The 16,256-nt window shown below is 42.3% G+C and overlaps 1 long non-coding RNA gene across 2 annotated transcripts; it reads right to left on the bottom strand.

Annotated features, from left to right (window-relative positions):
• Window positions 1-1,314: 1,314 nt before the first annotated feature.
• Window positions 1,315-14,449, bottom strand: LOC135412699 (uncharacterized). 2 transcript variants are annotated; one of them, XR_010429897.1, is made up of 6 exons: window positions 14,352-14,449; window positions 13,173-13,332; window positions 11,332-11,437; window positions 8,576-8,665; window positions 4,031-4,139; window positions 1,315-1,446 (listed from the first exon to the last, which is right to left on the bottom strand). It is a non-coding gene; the product is annotated as an uncharacterized LOC135412699 (long non-coding RNA). The 2 variants fall into 2 exon arrangements; XR_010429898.1 differs by lacking the exon at window positions 4,031-4,139.
• Window positions 14,450-16,256: the final 1,807 nt, after the last annotated feature.

Genomic DNA, 16,256 nt, shown 5'->3' with positions numbered 1-16,256 from the left:
AGCGGAGCGGGAGGCGGGAGGCAGGAGGCAGGACGGGCAGCGGAGCCGCGCACGCCGGGACGGGCTCCCCGGCGGCACCGGGGCTGCCCCCGCCGCCGCCCCGCCCCCGACCGCCCCCGCGCCGCGCCGGGGCCGCTCCCTGAGCCCGCTCCCTGAGCCCGCTCCCTGAGCCCGCTCCCTGAGCCCGCTCCCTGAGCCCGGCACGGCCGGGCCCGCGGCCCCGGGGGAGCGCCCAGGGGCCAGGGCACGTCTTGGGGCCAGGACCCCCGGCGGGGCTCCGCTCGGCGCTGCCCCGAGCATCGCTCCCGGGATGCAGCGAACGTGCCACGGGCGAGGTCGGACATCTTCTCCTCCGGCGTTACAAATAAAGTAACCCGACAGTTACTTTAGACCAGAAGTTTTGTGGCCTCTGCATCGTACTAAATTGTTTAAATCACGATATAGCGAAACAGGGGTTGACCTGTCAAAATAAATACACTTGGCAACCGTGTCACTTCACTGTATTTACCAGAAACTAGTTCTCCTCGCATCCAACAGCGGCAAACTGATAGTCAGCAAAGGGCAACGCGTGAAAATTCCGGCACTGGCCTTCCGACAACACCGGTGATAAAACAAAAGTGCACACAATTTATAAAGTGTAGTGACCCATCGAATGCACTTTGTGCTTGGGGCTGGCAACAAAACGCAATGAAGAGATATGTTTCCAAATCTGTGCTTTGTGCCCTGAATCCCCGGTCTAGCAGCAGGTGGACCTTGGGAAGCTCTGTGACTTCAAAGGCAGCCTGAGCATCCCTGGACGATCGCAATTGGGACTGCTATCACTGGTCTTTTCACTTCAGAGGGCCAATACACAGCAACCCTTGGGAACAGCCCAACGCCAGGGCAGACGCTCCGTCCAGCTTACGCAGTTTGTAACATTCTCTTTGCTAACATGTACGTAAAGGAATTTTGTTGCCGGTTCACTTCCCTTCCCTTCCCAGCCCTGACCGCTCGAGAGCCATAAATTGTAATTCTTTACCAGAGTGGGCGACAATTACAGCGCTTCCCACACCCTCACTCCAGAGGCTTAATCATGATGAACGGAGCAGGCCGAGCCCGGCTCAGCGCAGGTTCATCCCCGTGTCAGCCAACCCTCCCCTCGCAGCGCCGCGGGCACAACCCAGTGTCACTCGCCTGCTGCCCTTCTCCACGCCACGGGGATTTCAGCCGCGCTGCTCCGTGAGCATCTCCCCCTTCCTTAGTTTCCCCATCGCCCATCCGCTTCCAACATTTTCTGCTACTTCTCCTGGAAATCCCACTGTTTTCACTGTACCTGAGAGTTCTGGACAGTCACAGCCACCAGCAAAAATCCTCCTCGTTTCCTCTTGTTCTTCCTCTGCAACAGAAGCTGCGTGTCAGGGCAGTCTGTGTCCTTGCACTATAGTGTTCCAAATCCTTGCCTCTTTCCTGGAAGGCAGATGAAGGGAAAATTAAGGTAGATTCAGGTACATGAAGAGAAGGGGTAAAAATGTAAAAAACCCCTCTAATCAGTTCTTTTTTAAAACAAAACAGAACAAAAAAACACAAGCCCAAAAGCAAAAAAAAACCCCAAAAAACAAACCCCCAAAACAAACAAACAAAAAACCAAACAAATCAAAAAGACAACCTCAAAATGCTGAAAACCCAAAAAAACTTTTCTGAAGGCCAAACACCCATAGTTTCACTCAGATGCTTCTGTAATTCTGCATTCCCTGCACACACAGCAGCCCTTCACAGCTTGCACACATCAGACCCTGAATGCTGCCCTGGGAAACCACATTTCAGCCTGTCACAGGTCAACATTCCCTCTTCTGGGAAGGGGGACACAGTCAACGGGGCAGGAGCAAGTCCCTGTACCCCAGTGCACCCAATATGAGCACAGCCTTGGCCAGCTGGACACCCTGTAACCAAGCTGCAGCATCAACACCGTGTTTTATAGGACAAGATCCTGATATTTCTGAGCTCTGACCTCCATGATGGCCCCAACCCAGTGCTGGCAGGGTGGGTAAGGCAGCCAGCTCAAATTCCGTATCAAACTCGCCATATAAAAACCAGTAAAATCCTTTTTACCAGTAGAATTGTGAGGTTTGAGAGCTCTTTAGAAGCTTGTCACTGGGAACTGTATCTCTGGGGCCTAGAACTAAAAGACAAGAGAGCTAAAATGGAAAGTCCTATTCCCCAAGCCATCTGCACTCACCTAAAGATCTGCCAATTTTCTTTATTTTTTTTAATATATTTTCCTTTCTCTTCTTCAAATGGAAAACATGCCAGTTTTTATTTTCACCACTCTACTTTCTTCTGCACTCCAACCTCTTAACAAGGTCATTAATATTGCTCTTAACATTGACGAAAGCAATTCTGGCAGTAGCATTTTCCTTCCTTTAGGCCTCCACCACCTTACCCCCACCACCACCCCTCCTCAACTCAGATCTTCCACACAAGTACACCCATACAGCTACTTCTCCTCCACCCAAACCATCAATTATCTGTGCTTCCAGCCCCCTTCACAAGCCTTCTCTCTACGTTAAAATGCCTTGAGCCCTACCTTCCTTCTACTTCAAAAATACATCTTAGAGACCTGTTCTCTCACCTGTTCCATTCAACTAAGCTACTGCCATTTTGTGTTTGTCTTGCACTGTTCTGTAACCAGCTGGATTTTGTAACAGAATCATAGAGCATCTCAAGCTGGGAGGGCCCCATAGGGATCATCTGAGTCCAACTCCCTGCTTCTCACAGGAATAGTTTACCTCTCATACACAGGGGTCACATTGAACACAAGGCACTTCATAAACAAGATAGACACCCTGTTCTGATGGCAGAGAACTGTGGAACATCTGCATGTGCAGTCATTGCATTTACTCGATTTACAATGCTTGAATTTATAGAGAGTCTCAGCAAGAACATCTGGAAAAAAACCCACGAAACAAATGCAATCAAACATAAATTATATTGTTAGTCTGGTTACGGGAAAACCCTGAAAAAGGCAAGAGTAATTTTTGAGGTATTTCAAGTTAAGAGTAAGAAGCTCAATCAGCTCTATCAGTCTTTACTTTTAATCCAAGGTGCAAGAATCCAGCCTACAACTTTCCTGGACTTTCCAGCAGTTAGTATGACAAATCCTGCCATATGATAACCCCAGGAAATGTCAATCCCCTTCCATGGAAGCTGCTTTTAGAGGGGTTTCAGCCATATGTCCTTGATAGTTTGCCAGTACAATGTCTCCAGAGTGTTTGCTCACACAGGAATCATGAAAGTGGTGCTTGAAAAGCATCCTAAATTAATCTGCAGGAGACCCGATTTACTATAAAATGAAAATAAAACAAACAAACAAAAAATCCCTCACTTTTGAAAAGCAATTAGAACTCCAGGAAAGCAAAGACATCCAAGAACACTTCGGCTCATCCATCTTCCCACCACTGAGACATACCAGCAGGTGGTCTGTATCACTACGGTGGCAGGGAATGCTTCCAGCTGTTGGAAACGTAACATCAGCCCCAGGCTTCCCATCCATCACAGCACTTCTTGACTCCCAGGGTTTCTTGGCTTCCCGATCCCTCTCTTTGGTGCATATCCAAATAACAATTAGCCAAAACAAGATGGATAAACTGTGTGCCTTCTGAAGTTTTTCCTGTCTTGTCTCGTGCTTAACTAGCAGTGGAAAAAAATCATCCATCTCCCTTCAGCAGCACAGAATTCTCATGCATTCACTTGTCAAAGACAAGGTCAGAAAACTGCTTAACTGCTTAACTTTAAGTATATTTCATTCCTTCAAAGTCTGAGCATGAGCTTAAGAATTCAGTAGCAATTTATTCCTCAGAATTCTTAGTTCTCTCACCATCAACAGCTGATATTTACATTCTGGATCAATATTCCTGTGTTTGCTCAGGAGTTTAAACACATGCTGCAGCTGCTTTGTGTGATGGAAGCAAACAGCCACAAATGTGTCTATAACTGATTGAATTTTTCTTTTAAATATTAGTTACTGGAGAAAGCAGTCTCATATTTCACCTACCTACTTTTGCAAGTGCAGTTTATGAGGTAAAGTTTCTCTCTTTTAAGTATATATGTGTATTATCAAGTGCCTGAGAAAGTCTTCTTGCATGGTCACTCCTTTAAAAATCCTGCAACAGAGGTTCAGCTTTTCATTTCATTTATCTTGCTGGTGATTTTATGACTTTATCAATATTTTTTTAAACAAAAGCTTATTTCTTCCCTCTTCATATTTTTTTTCTGGTGCAAATAGTAGAAAGAAATCACATCAACAATAGAAAAAAAAATCCCCTCTCTATTACAAACCTCTTACAGTCTCCATTCCACTTCAGGAAAGTACTTCATTCCTCTAAAGCACCAGTGGACACTTGTTTATATCTTTCTAAAATCAATTTTTCACAATATATGCTTAATCCGACTGTGGCCACAGATGGCCAAAACTTTGTTTTGGGCTGTCTTTACAAATGGTTGATGTTGGAAACATGACAGCCCAGCATGGCTGGAGATAAGAGAAGGAACGATCCAGTGAGGCCTGTGTTGGCAGTAAATCAAATTTGTTATGGTCCAAAATGATTGCACTTGGAAAAAGAACTGAACTGTCTAGAAGCACTGACGGCTGTTGCAGATGTAAGAGGTACAGCAGTGACCTAAGCTTAGGAGAAACAAGAAATAATGTTCTAAGGACAAATATTTATGGAGGTTAGAGTTCAGAATTAGCAAAGTCACCCTTCTCCCTCCCTCTAACGTACATGCAAAGACATATACACACCCTTTCTCTCTGTAGTGCACATCACATAGAGTAATACATCTTAATTAGCAAAATTACTCCAGGCTAAGAAAATAAACGATGTCAATATAAAATTGATAATGTACATTAAAAAAAAAATACACAATTAAAAAAAATACTCTGCAATCATACATCACGAACTCATCATACATCATGAACTTGAATAATTTGAGTTAATATTGGATTTCAAAGAAATCCACACTTATGAGGGTAAGAGATTTCCTTAGCAGGAACAACCATAAAACCACATCCTTTTCCCACAGCATTGCATTATAACCACGAGATCATGATTTAGGTATTTGTCCCTCCCGATCCCATGTCACTGGAAGGGTGGCAAAAAGTGTCCCAAAGTAACTTGGCCCCTGCTCAGGACTCAAGACACGTTTCACTCTATCCTACAGGGTAAAGCAGTTACTGGAAGAGCTTGGACACACATCAGGAGATTACAGGGAGATATTCTTCCCTGTAGTGGGGGGAGAACCAGCTCTTGTGAGGCAGATAAAGAAATGCAGCCAATGCCTGCCTGTGTGGTTGGTCATTCAGGAAACCCATTAACCCATTTGCTCAGAGCACACACAAACACTTAAGAAGCCCGATCTTCACATAAACACAGAATAATTGAGGCTAGAAAGCACCTCTCTACATCTAGTCCACCCCCACTGCTCAACCAGGGCTGCTTGCAACAATTTTAACTCCAAACATTCCCACATCAACTACAAACCGCTCTGAGTCAGAAATGTCTCTCTCACTGTCTCTCATTTAGTAAGTGACCATGAAATAGCAAAAATTTTATTATAGATTCTTCTTTATCTTCTTTGAAATTAGGTTTTTGTCTTATACAAGGTCACATGATTCATAACTTTCATATGGGTTAATTCTGGTTAAATTATTCACAGGACTGCAGTGAGAAATTAAAATATAGGTGGAAGTGAGGAAAATGCTCTTTCCGCTCACTGGTGTGCTGTAGTACAAGGCCAAACCAACTTCATGGAGGAATATAGCAAAGATAGACTATTCCCAAGGAACAGGAGTTACCACATCATGCAGCTTTCATCATTTCACATCGAAGGGCAAGGAGAGATGAGATCAGCGAGACGTTACAAAAGGGAAAAAAAAGGTTATTTTACTACATCATGGATTTGGTTTCCACCAGTTGCTCAACTGAAATCTTGCTCTGCATTATTTCTGTAGAATGCATTAGCTGGTAGGTAGAATAAAGAAACAAATCCAAACCCCTTCACTCTTGGTAACAATCTGTACTGATAGTATTCCAGAAGGAATGTCACAACAACTCTCCTATTTGTTTTCTCTCTGTTTCAGGGCGGTTTCCATGGATCCCCAAACCTAGGCCCCACTGAAGGGCTCCCCAGAGCCTAACACCCTGTAGCAGCAGGTCACAGACCAATCATAACGTGCAGAACACAAACAGAATTCCACTAGCACAGTCGACACATTAAACCTGTTGCAAAGACAGTCTGCTGTTCAGAGTATCGGCACACCAGGATTTGAGACAGGAGAGACAGGCCCTGGAACGCCTTTGGAAGCACAAATAAATTATGTGGTCCCTTGTGCTGAATTAGCCTTTAGTTCTAGGGAGGGAGAACTATCCCAAATGAGACTGAGGCAGTGTTCAGTGCTGGGGTGGATGTAGTTACTGCTCCACCACACCCCAATGCATCCATCCATGCAGCAACGAACTTAGGAGAAACACTTTGTGCAACTCCCCCCTTTCTCAGCTATGAAACCATCCCTATATGCCTGTAAGTTCCCCATTACTGCATCTCCTACAATCCATGAAGTTACAAGTACTGTAAGTGCAACTTAAGCCAACTGGCTCTTGTGAAATCCTGTTTGTTTCTTGGACAGACTCTTAGTGAAGTTCTTTGTGGTACTTTAAAAAACTGTAATCCTTTGTCCCTGTGCCAAAATGGAATTTGTTATCTGCCAAAAAATGACTTTCCCAACACTGCCCAAGCTATTATCTCAAAGCTGACCTGCAAAAATTAACTTCCAAGCATCTGGGAGGTTAAATTGCTCAGTGGTTTGTCTCTTTTTTATGCAAAAGCAATGCTCATTACATAAGAGTCACTATTTAGTTTACATTCTTTTCCCCCTCAGGAAAAATTAGAGAATGAACAGCCTGCACAAACCACATTGTTACACCCTCATTACCTTCATCATGTGCAGTCTTCCACTAAGCACTCCACGGAAATTTTGTGAGAATATGCCCCTCTTTGAAAGCAACCTGGAGAGCACAAAGGATTTGCTCCATATCATCCTTATTCCAGTGATAGGAAATTAAGGGTGAAAAGAAGCAAGAGCTACAGGTGCCATTACCAGCCTGAATGTTCTGCCCTGAAGCCTTAGTGGGCTGTTCATGCTGTTAATCTGCCCCAATTTAAAACTCACAAATTTCCTATCCATACCCCACCGAGGAGCTGATACTGGAGATAAAGCTGGACACCCTGGCTTTGCCACAGGCCACAATGACTCTGTGCCTTAAACAGCAAAAGGTTGTCCCCTGTGACAGGCAGTAGTAGGGATCAATGTATGCATGTTATCAATGGATTTCAGTGTCCTCTGACAGCAGATGAAGGGAAAGGCTGTGTAATCCCAGACCCAGGAATGAAAACCAGGACACTGAAATAGGCACAGACTCATCTTCCTTTCTCTTGGCTACCCCACCCTCCACCCTCAGCCTGTCTCGTCTCCTCATCCTTTGTCCCCACCCTGTTCCCTTCCCTTCCCCTGCTGTCAGGCACAGGTTTCTAGCCTCTTTCTAAATCTTTCTCTAGCTCCTCATGCCAAGCTCTGTCCTCTGGACTCCTTTCCCTTTGTATCTCCCCATGGCTCCTAGCCATGTGCTCCATAGCTGGGTTTGCTTTTCCCACTGCTGCTTAATCCCTGCCTCCTTTCTTGAAGTTCAAGGCCATGTTCTCATTTCCCAGCCAACCCTCGTAACCTTATAGCTCTGGTTTTCCATGGACTCTTCCATTTTCCTTTCCCCCAGCACCTTCCCTCCCTACGGTAGTTCCCAGCTCCCCACTTCATTTGCTGGCAGGGCAACAGTCTCCAATCCCATCGGATTGGCCATCACCTGCCTATGTTCCTCAGCAACTGCAACCAATCCCAAACTCATACATTGTCTAGCAGTGCTTCACTGGAGGGAAAAAACCCAAAAATACAGGTGGCAAACTTTATTGCCATAAGTGTTAAGGGCTCTCATCCTGACTAATTGCACACCTTGAATCATTTCACCAAAGTCAACAAGTACCTTGGGAAAACAACAGAAAACTCAGCAAGCAAATAATGATAAAAGCCTTTCCCTCACTGGTCAGCAAGTCAAATTCATTGCAATTAATGATAGTAACGAATTAACTGAATTTTAATGCATATGTTTGTGTGCACATATTATACATGCAGGGATGGATATAACTGAGTCCTCAAAAGTCTGTTTTGTAATATTCCCTGGGCATCATGTCCACAATGAACGCTGGATTTTAGCTGTTATTTCCATTCATAATTGAATGGCAGTTTTCCAGACAGATTAGCTTTCCTATTAAAATGACAGCAGTTTATGAATCAATTTATGGGCTTTGTCATCTAGTGATTCACTTATTTTAAAACGACCGAGCTAACATGGATGGTTCCTTTCAGTGGGTTACACACCACATTTTACGTCAGTTGCTCCTCATGTGAAGTTTTCCTTGTCTTAATTCCTTCCCCATTGTTGCACTTGCCACCGTTGTCGCCGAAATACAAACAAACAGGGAGACTCACCTCGGAGGTATTGGCCTCCTCTCATGACATCAGTGTGTAGGCTGTGCACAGGGCAGGCAGGGGTTAGTCACTCACACCATCTGTGTGGGCCTGGAGAAGGGAAGATGTCATCTGTCAGCTGGGGAGCTCACACACATCGGCAACAATGTGTGTGGAGCTGACGGAACAGTCCAGAGCCAAGATCCTTGCTCGTTTTTACGGATGTAAAAAAAAATAAATTGCTCTGTGATAATGTGAACACAAGAAAGTGATGAAACATTCTTTTCGGGGTTTTACTTCCCACAGGAGTAAACCTGTTGTCTTCCCTGCCCTCTCTGAAGCCATGATGTTGTTCCTTGGCAGGAGACACCATGCCAAGGAAAAGGCTGGATGCATAGTTAGCAGGTACAGAAGTCTCCGTGCAAGGAAGAACAGAATGTGCACAGGATATATCCCCAGGCTACCTCACCTATTTGGCTGGAATTTTTAACAACAATACTTTTTACTCACACCCTTCAAACAGCACCTCTCTGCTGACTTCCTTGGCAGTCATCTCTAGATGTTATTTTTAGTGCAATACAGATGACAATCAGATGAAGGTACCAAAATATTTTTACCTGCAGCACTTGGGTGTTTCCCAAGAAAAGCATATAAGGGTCTTTACAGCCCTGTATCAAATTACTTCATCTCATGCTAGACAGAGTTCCTCTAATTTTCACTAGCACATCTCTGGTCACAATCCCTACCATCACAGACACTGTGAGATGACACCAATGCCATGCCAACTACTTCATTTTTATTAAGGATATATTTTTTTGCAGAGATGACTTTCAAGGACAATTAATTACTCCAACCTCCTTTTCACACCAGTACCAAGGAACCCAGAAGTCATTATTAGTTGCTGAACTATGGTTCTCCTTTCTTCCTTATAAACTGCTTGCTGCTTTTTTGGACTTTTTTTTTTTTAAAAACTATTTAGCTATTTATTTTCAGAGTAAGAACATGATCTCATGCACAAATTTATTATTGAGCACAGTTATTTTTATGGAACACTGGGGTTTTTCCTAGTGGCCAGTTTCACCACAGAGACACAGCTGAGAATAAATACCTTTCCCAGCTGTGGCTGTGGAATGGAGAGCAGAATGGAGCAGCAGAGAACTGTGATCTTCAGCAAACAAAAGAACCAGGAATTCTGAGGGAGGAGAATGCAGTCTGTCTTCTCATCCCAACAGCCATCTAGAGGGGAAGGTGAAGCTGTTGAGTACAAACCAAAGAGCCTTTCCTCGTATTTTTTCTTTAAGCACTGGAGCCAACCCTTTGCTGCATCTAAATTGTGTGCTCTGGTCTGGTTTCTAGAAGTCTCCAGGCTCCATAAAGGCAAATAGATGAGACAGTTTAAAGTATCATAGCAAAGCTCTCAGGAGCTCAGGGCAGGAGAGCAGGAAGAAGTATATATGAGAAAAAGTGGAAAATAAAATGTAAGGAATGAGTTACTGCCAATAAATGTTTTCTCCAGAGCCTCTAAGAAACATAAAATTAGGTTAATCATCTAATAAAATCTGTGATTTTATTAAACAAGTAGTTCAACTATTATTTTGAACCAACTTGATTCCCTGTTTAACTGCCACACAACTGGCAGACATACATAATTAGTGAGTGTTTCAGAAATTAACCTATTTGGGAGCTCTATTTAAAACTTTTTTCAGGCTTAGGGGATGTTTACAATTAAATCTATGTCGCTGGAGTTGTTGGCTCGATGACAAACCTTTTCTGTCATTCTTATTCTCTTACCTTCAACACCCTGAACATAACCTTCTAGAGAAATTAATATTTTAGGGTTATCTCTATTTTGCCTACCGTTTTAAACAGTTGATTCCCAGACATCTCCCATGCTCTCCAAGTTAAGCACCAATAAAACATCTCAGCACTCTAAAACTGGAGTCGATTCAGGCCTCGATCCAAATACCTTAAAAATCCATTGGACAATTTTAACAGATGATGGGGGCCATTGTTTTAATTTAAGACATTTGAGTTCCCAGCCAGCTCTCACTAGAAATCCTGGCTCCATGTATCGCATATGTGAAACTGCCTGGGTCTAGGACATGCAGTAAGGACAACTGAGTAAAGATGTGACAGTGAATAATGAAGTGATTTGTGTAAAAAAAAAAAAAAGGCATAATTTGTAGCTTTACCCAGTTTCGTTTTTTTTATGCAACTGGAAATACTTAGCAGATGGAAGTAATTTTTCTGAAAAGAGGAAGAAAAAGAGGCCCCCGAAATTTTATGAAGGGGTAAACACATGGGTTTTGGCTGCCACATGCCCGGAACACACCACCAAATTCCTGGTGGTCCAGGAAAAAAGCTGCAGCACGTGTGTTACTATCTCGTGTGTTAGGAGGCAACAGAGGTGAATAGTTTTGGTTGTTAGAAGCAGTAAAGCTACCTTTGTTCTTCCATTCACATACAAAATAGATCAGAACTGAACAGTCTCTCACTATTTTTATTTCAGTTTCTTTATGTCAGCTTTGTGTACTGTCTTTGAAGAAATGCTTGGATCACTACCACATGGGGATAATAGAAAACACAATTCCATTACCTCTCGGACATGAGTCTTTTTTCCAGGATGGTTACATGCAAGAAAGGCAAACCACACTATAAGGAATGGGATGAAAAAACTGGAACAAACTGTATGCAATTATCTTCGGAGACCAGCTGGAACTGGCCAGAATTCAGATGTGGTACAAAGGAGCGTAAAGGAAGGAGCTGCATTTGCTTACCTTGTGTCTGAATTTGATCTACTGATTTTAGCATTAAAAAAAGCAGTGGTACTGGGAGTAATTTAGCTGCTCTGTTGTTTTTAGCTGAACTGTCACTTACTTCAACCTGCAAAAGATTGAGAGCAGAACGTTTAAGAAATTCCCCACTTTTAAAACCAGTATCTTCAGTACATTACAAAGCAGAGGCAGGGCACAGAGGTCTGATTCCAAGCACTTTTGAAAGAAAAACCAAATATCACTAAGATCTTTGCTATGAAACTTGAGTGGAATTGGGATTAAGGTTCTAGGCCACAAGAGAAAAATCACATGTAATAAAATAACACTGCACTTTTCCAAACTAGCGTAAAAGAAAAATTTACTAGAGCGTGCTTCCGGTGTTTTAAAACAGGCCAACCAAAACTTGCTGGATAAAAATCCTTACAAATGTGTAGGAATCTGCAGCAGCGTTTAGAATCAGCCCAGCTCAGGGGAGGGTTCCACACAGCAAACAAATGATGTTCCTGTTGAAGCGCATGAGATGGGCTTTCTTTCTCAGGGACATGTTTTATGGCTTTCACATCAATCTGTTCACACTAGAAATGACCCCATCTTCACTGGCCATAAAGTATAATCTCACAACATTGCTTTTTAAGGGAAATAATTCATCAGAAAGGAGAAAGAATAACTACCTGTAGACACAGTACCTCTTGCCAGCCCTTTCCCAGGAAGCAGCTGCCCATTTGCTTGTCACTAGACCCACTCTACAGGTCAGTGTAAAGATACAGCCCCAACAGCTCATTTTTATCTCTCTTTTCTCCACCATTGCCCTTGTTAATCTTCAATTCCCAGTTGTTAGAAAAGGAAGAGATTTTTTTACTCCTGGGACTGCAGGCACAGCCCATGGAAAGCAGAAGCAAGCAAAAGTCTCCTGGTACACCCAATTCCCTCCCCAAAACAGACAGACAGACATCATTTGTTCAGATGAGACACAACCCCGTCACTCCACAAAACAAAAAATAATTTTTTTTTCGAGTGCATGACACAATGGAGGAAGGAGGTTAGTGCTGAGGGTGAATTCCAAACAGCTCGGCATGTTTTCCTAGACTGTCTCTTACGTAACCCCCAAAATCCAGGCTCCCACCAGCTGGGAGCAAAGGGGAGTGGGGCGGGAGCTCACTGACAACACCAGGCACATGTGCACACACACACACACACACACACAGCCACCACACACACGAGGCCACAGGAATTAGCTAGTCCACTGCAAATGTCAGCCAATTTATGTAATATCCTTTTACTCAGCATTTCTTATTCACTGGAGAGTGAAAAAATCTCAATAATTCTGTTAACAGTCTCTGAAGAATTGGAATTGGGGGAAGTCAGTCGGATTCATAGCCTCCCTCCAGTCACTGCTGTTGTTGGCTGCTCCATAGTCTGTATGTTACTTCAATTAAACAACCAGTGAACAAGCAGGTATTTATTTCCTAACAGCCACCGATGGAATTGGTGTTAACAAGTTCTAATTGTTATTTACAGCAGCTGTCATTTTAAGTTGACTAAGCACAACAGCTCTGGGCTGCGGCTGTTCGTGTTATCCCCCGAGGCTCACAGAACTCTTATTCCAGAGGAGAGTTTTTCAGATGGTAGAGAGCCAGAAAATACAGCCCGGCTGAGAGCAGTGCTAAGACTTGCTGATTTAACACACCTAGGACACAAAGGAAGAGCTGAGAAGTGGGAGGGAGGTACGGAGGTGAACAGACTGGATATCAATAACAGCAATTACATCCCCAGCCAGCCTTTCTAGTGAAGAAATACACTGGTGGTATCCTTCCACCACCTTGAAACGGGACCAAGAATCTCACCTGTGCACTGCTTCGGAGTTACACAGCAGGAAAATCGTGAAATATGACCTTTCTTGCTACACTACATTACATTTCTACTATTATTTTTAAATCACTTCCATTTTGGAGCTCTAATTTCCTGCTCTTTCTTGGAGAGTGAGCAGTAATAAGCTGTTATTTTCTAAAAAGAGGAAGAAGGCAGATTTTCTGTTAATAACAAACGAAATTTCAGTTAACTGGCTCACAATGAGAAATGAGAGCTGTTATAACCAAAGTAAAGCTTACAATGCACATCAGACAGAATTCTGAAATCAAATCATGTCCCTACGTAGGTATTGAAAAAATCTGAAAAACAATTCAGGGTTAAAGTTCCAAAACCAAGTACAGGAATTCACAATGACATTGTGAATTAGACCTATTTCTGTAACAATGTCATAAGGGAAAAACAAAACATGGGCTCAGCAAGCACAAAAGCTTGAATTCTTACACTTGTTGCAGTACTTGTGTTTACCATGGACATCTTTATTGGCTTTGACTGTCCATAGAAAACTCACCTGATGAGCCTTCCCTTAAAAGCCACTGGTTTATGCTCATCCTCAAAGCACAAAATTCAGTTTTCCCTATTCAAAATGTCTTAGTAACTGATTATTTATTTAAAATTATATATATAAGGGAGAGGATTTTTCTTTTGTTTTAAATCATGAAGGTTCCAAAAATTGTGTTATGTTTGGTGCAGTATTTTGTACCTAAATGGTCAAACCATTTTCTTGCAGCTACTTTGAACCTCCAGGAGGAACTAATTTATTCAGTCTCATGATTAATCTGATCTTCATGAAGAAATTTTCTTCTAAAGACTTCTGTTGTATTGCAGTCATCTTCAATTCTTAGGAATACTTCTGGTTTTGATGGAGAAATACCAATTTCACATATGGATCTAACCACTAAAACTGAGGGTAACATTTTTCTGTGAAAGGGCATGTGTAGAAAAAAAATAATCTAGTTTACATGAAAAAATTGTTCAGCAATAACCTTAAACATTGTGTCATTGTCCATTTCATTTATTTACAGGGTTCTTTCTCTGGCTTTTTAAGTAACTAAAGTTTCCATTTGTTACTCCTTCTCCTCTTGGAAATACAGCAGTAAACGTTAACATAAGTTTTTCTTACAAATACTCAATGATTGTGCTGAAAGCGTTTTTACCTCAAGCATGTCCCAAGAGCCATCAGATCCAGTCTGGCTTAAGGGTTCTGTCTATCATTAAAAGCAAAATGCTCCTTTAGATAAAAGTAAGAAATGACAAAGTATTAGAGACTGTATTCTAAGATTATGTCTCACCATATCATTGCCAATGAGCCTTTATTTAAATTAATGTGAACTGAATATACCAGTTTCTAGAACAAAGAAACAAGCAGAGGTCTGATGGATTTTTATTTTCATCCTAAATTTGTTTTAGAGATGTTTAATTTGTAATTATATCATGCTGGCTGAATGCTCAGTTGTGTTATGGCTCTCTTCCCAGAGATCCTCGTGGATGCAGCTTTTAACAATTCCTGTGTGTTTCACAGCTGGTCTGTATTTGCCTTTTGCTTTATTTATTATTTTTTTAAAAACGCTAATTGCAAGATTTAAAAATGAAAACTAAAAGCAATAATGACAGTGGAACAGTTTTAAGCTTCAAGTGGTTACTTGTCTCCAAAATTTCTTGTGGAACTAAATTGCTTCGGATTACTGCAAAGTCTGCAGCATCCATAATAATATTGATCTCTAATTATGGTTTGAAGTATCAGGAATATGCAATTAATGCCTTCAGAATGATCTTTTCATTTTCAGTGACATTTCTTTTACAGGACTGGCACGTCCTGATTGATTGCAGAATATCACAAGTAGCCCTAGTTCTTCTCAGAAGCAAACACTGGGCTCTTGATCCCAAATATTTTGTATTTGAGGATGTTGTGGAGTTTGGCTTTAAGTCCCTCACTTTCCTGCCAATGTCAAATGTGATTCAAATCTGAGTTAATTTTCTCATCTGTTGCACTCGTTCTCACAGGACTTTGTTAGAAGCAGAATACAGAGGGGATTGGAAGAAAATAGGCTGGAAGAATTTCTGCACCTGGCACATCCAAAAGGGTTTAAGAGGCCAAATCAGATGACAAGGCCATCATCTCAATATTAATCCCTTCCTTCCACACACATTTTGCAGGTCTAGGAAGAATTCTCTCCTGCCTAGACTTTTAATACAAAAATCTACTCATGTAGAGACAATCTCTGCAGCAAAGGAGATGCTGTTTGACTGTCTCGTTATTAATGAACAGGAAATTATCAGCTAATAAAAGATGGTGACACAGTAAAGCAAACCAAGAATAAATCCTGGACCACTTATGACTCCTTCCCAGCAAGTTAAATTTCACTGGAATTTTTGCTATTGTTCTCAACAGACCACAAAGAGACACTCAGGCTTTGATCAGCAGTGATTTTAAGGCAAATAGAAAGGAGTAAATAAATCCCACAAAGAATCTTTCTTAGGCTGCTGGCAACAGTACAGCTACAAAATTAGCCTCTGCTTGGGACAGTCAAACAGATGGGAGGCACCCAGGTGGAACAAATGACACACCAAACAACAGACAGTCTCTCACTCCATCATATTTGACCCCAAAGTAATGACAGAGCTCAGGTTTAAGGATGAAATTACTGTCATCTGCTACGCATATTAGTCTAAGTTATCCCATGTACATTTAGAGACATAGCTACAGAACAGATTGTGTGATATAAGGGTTTTATCCTCATTAACCTAAGGGCACTGTAGAAAAGTAAATCTATAGCTGAGCTTCCTACACAAAACAAACCCTTTCTGCCCTCTCTGTGAAGCAGATATTCTGTTGCAAAAAAACAAGAGGAGGGAAGATTAGGATTAGTTCCATTTAAAAACAAAACACAATGGAGGAATAAAGTGCAGTGCAAGAAGAGAGAGAGGCTGAAGGTAAAGTTACCTCAGCAGACTTACCTTGCTTCTGTCTTCACAAAGAGGCACCAGCAGAGCAATTCACCTGGGCTTAAAAAATGAATTTACGACTGCTGTTTGCACGGGGGAGGGCAGCCCCATGGTAC

Source organism: Pseudopipra pipra, chromosome 4, assembly GCF_036250125.1.
Source record: "Pseudopipra pipra isolate bDixPip1 chromosome 4, bDixPip1.hap1, whole genome shotgun sequence".
Classification (NCBI taxonomy): Eukaryota; Metazoa; Chordata; class Aves; order Passeriformes; family Pipridae; genus Pseudopipra; species Pseudopipra pipra.
The sequence above is the reverse complement of the archived record's forward strand: the minus strand, read 5'-3'. Positions and strand labels throughout refer to the sequence as shown.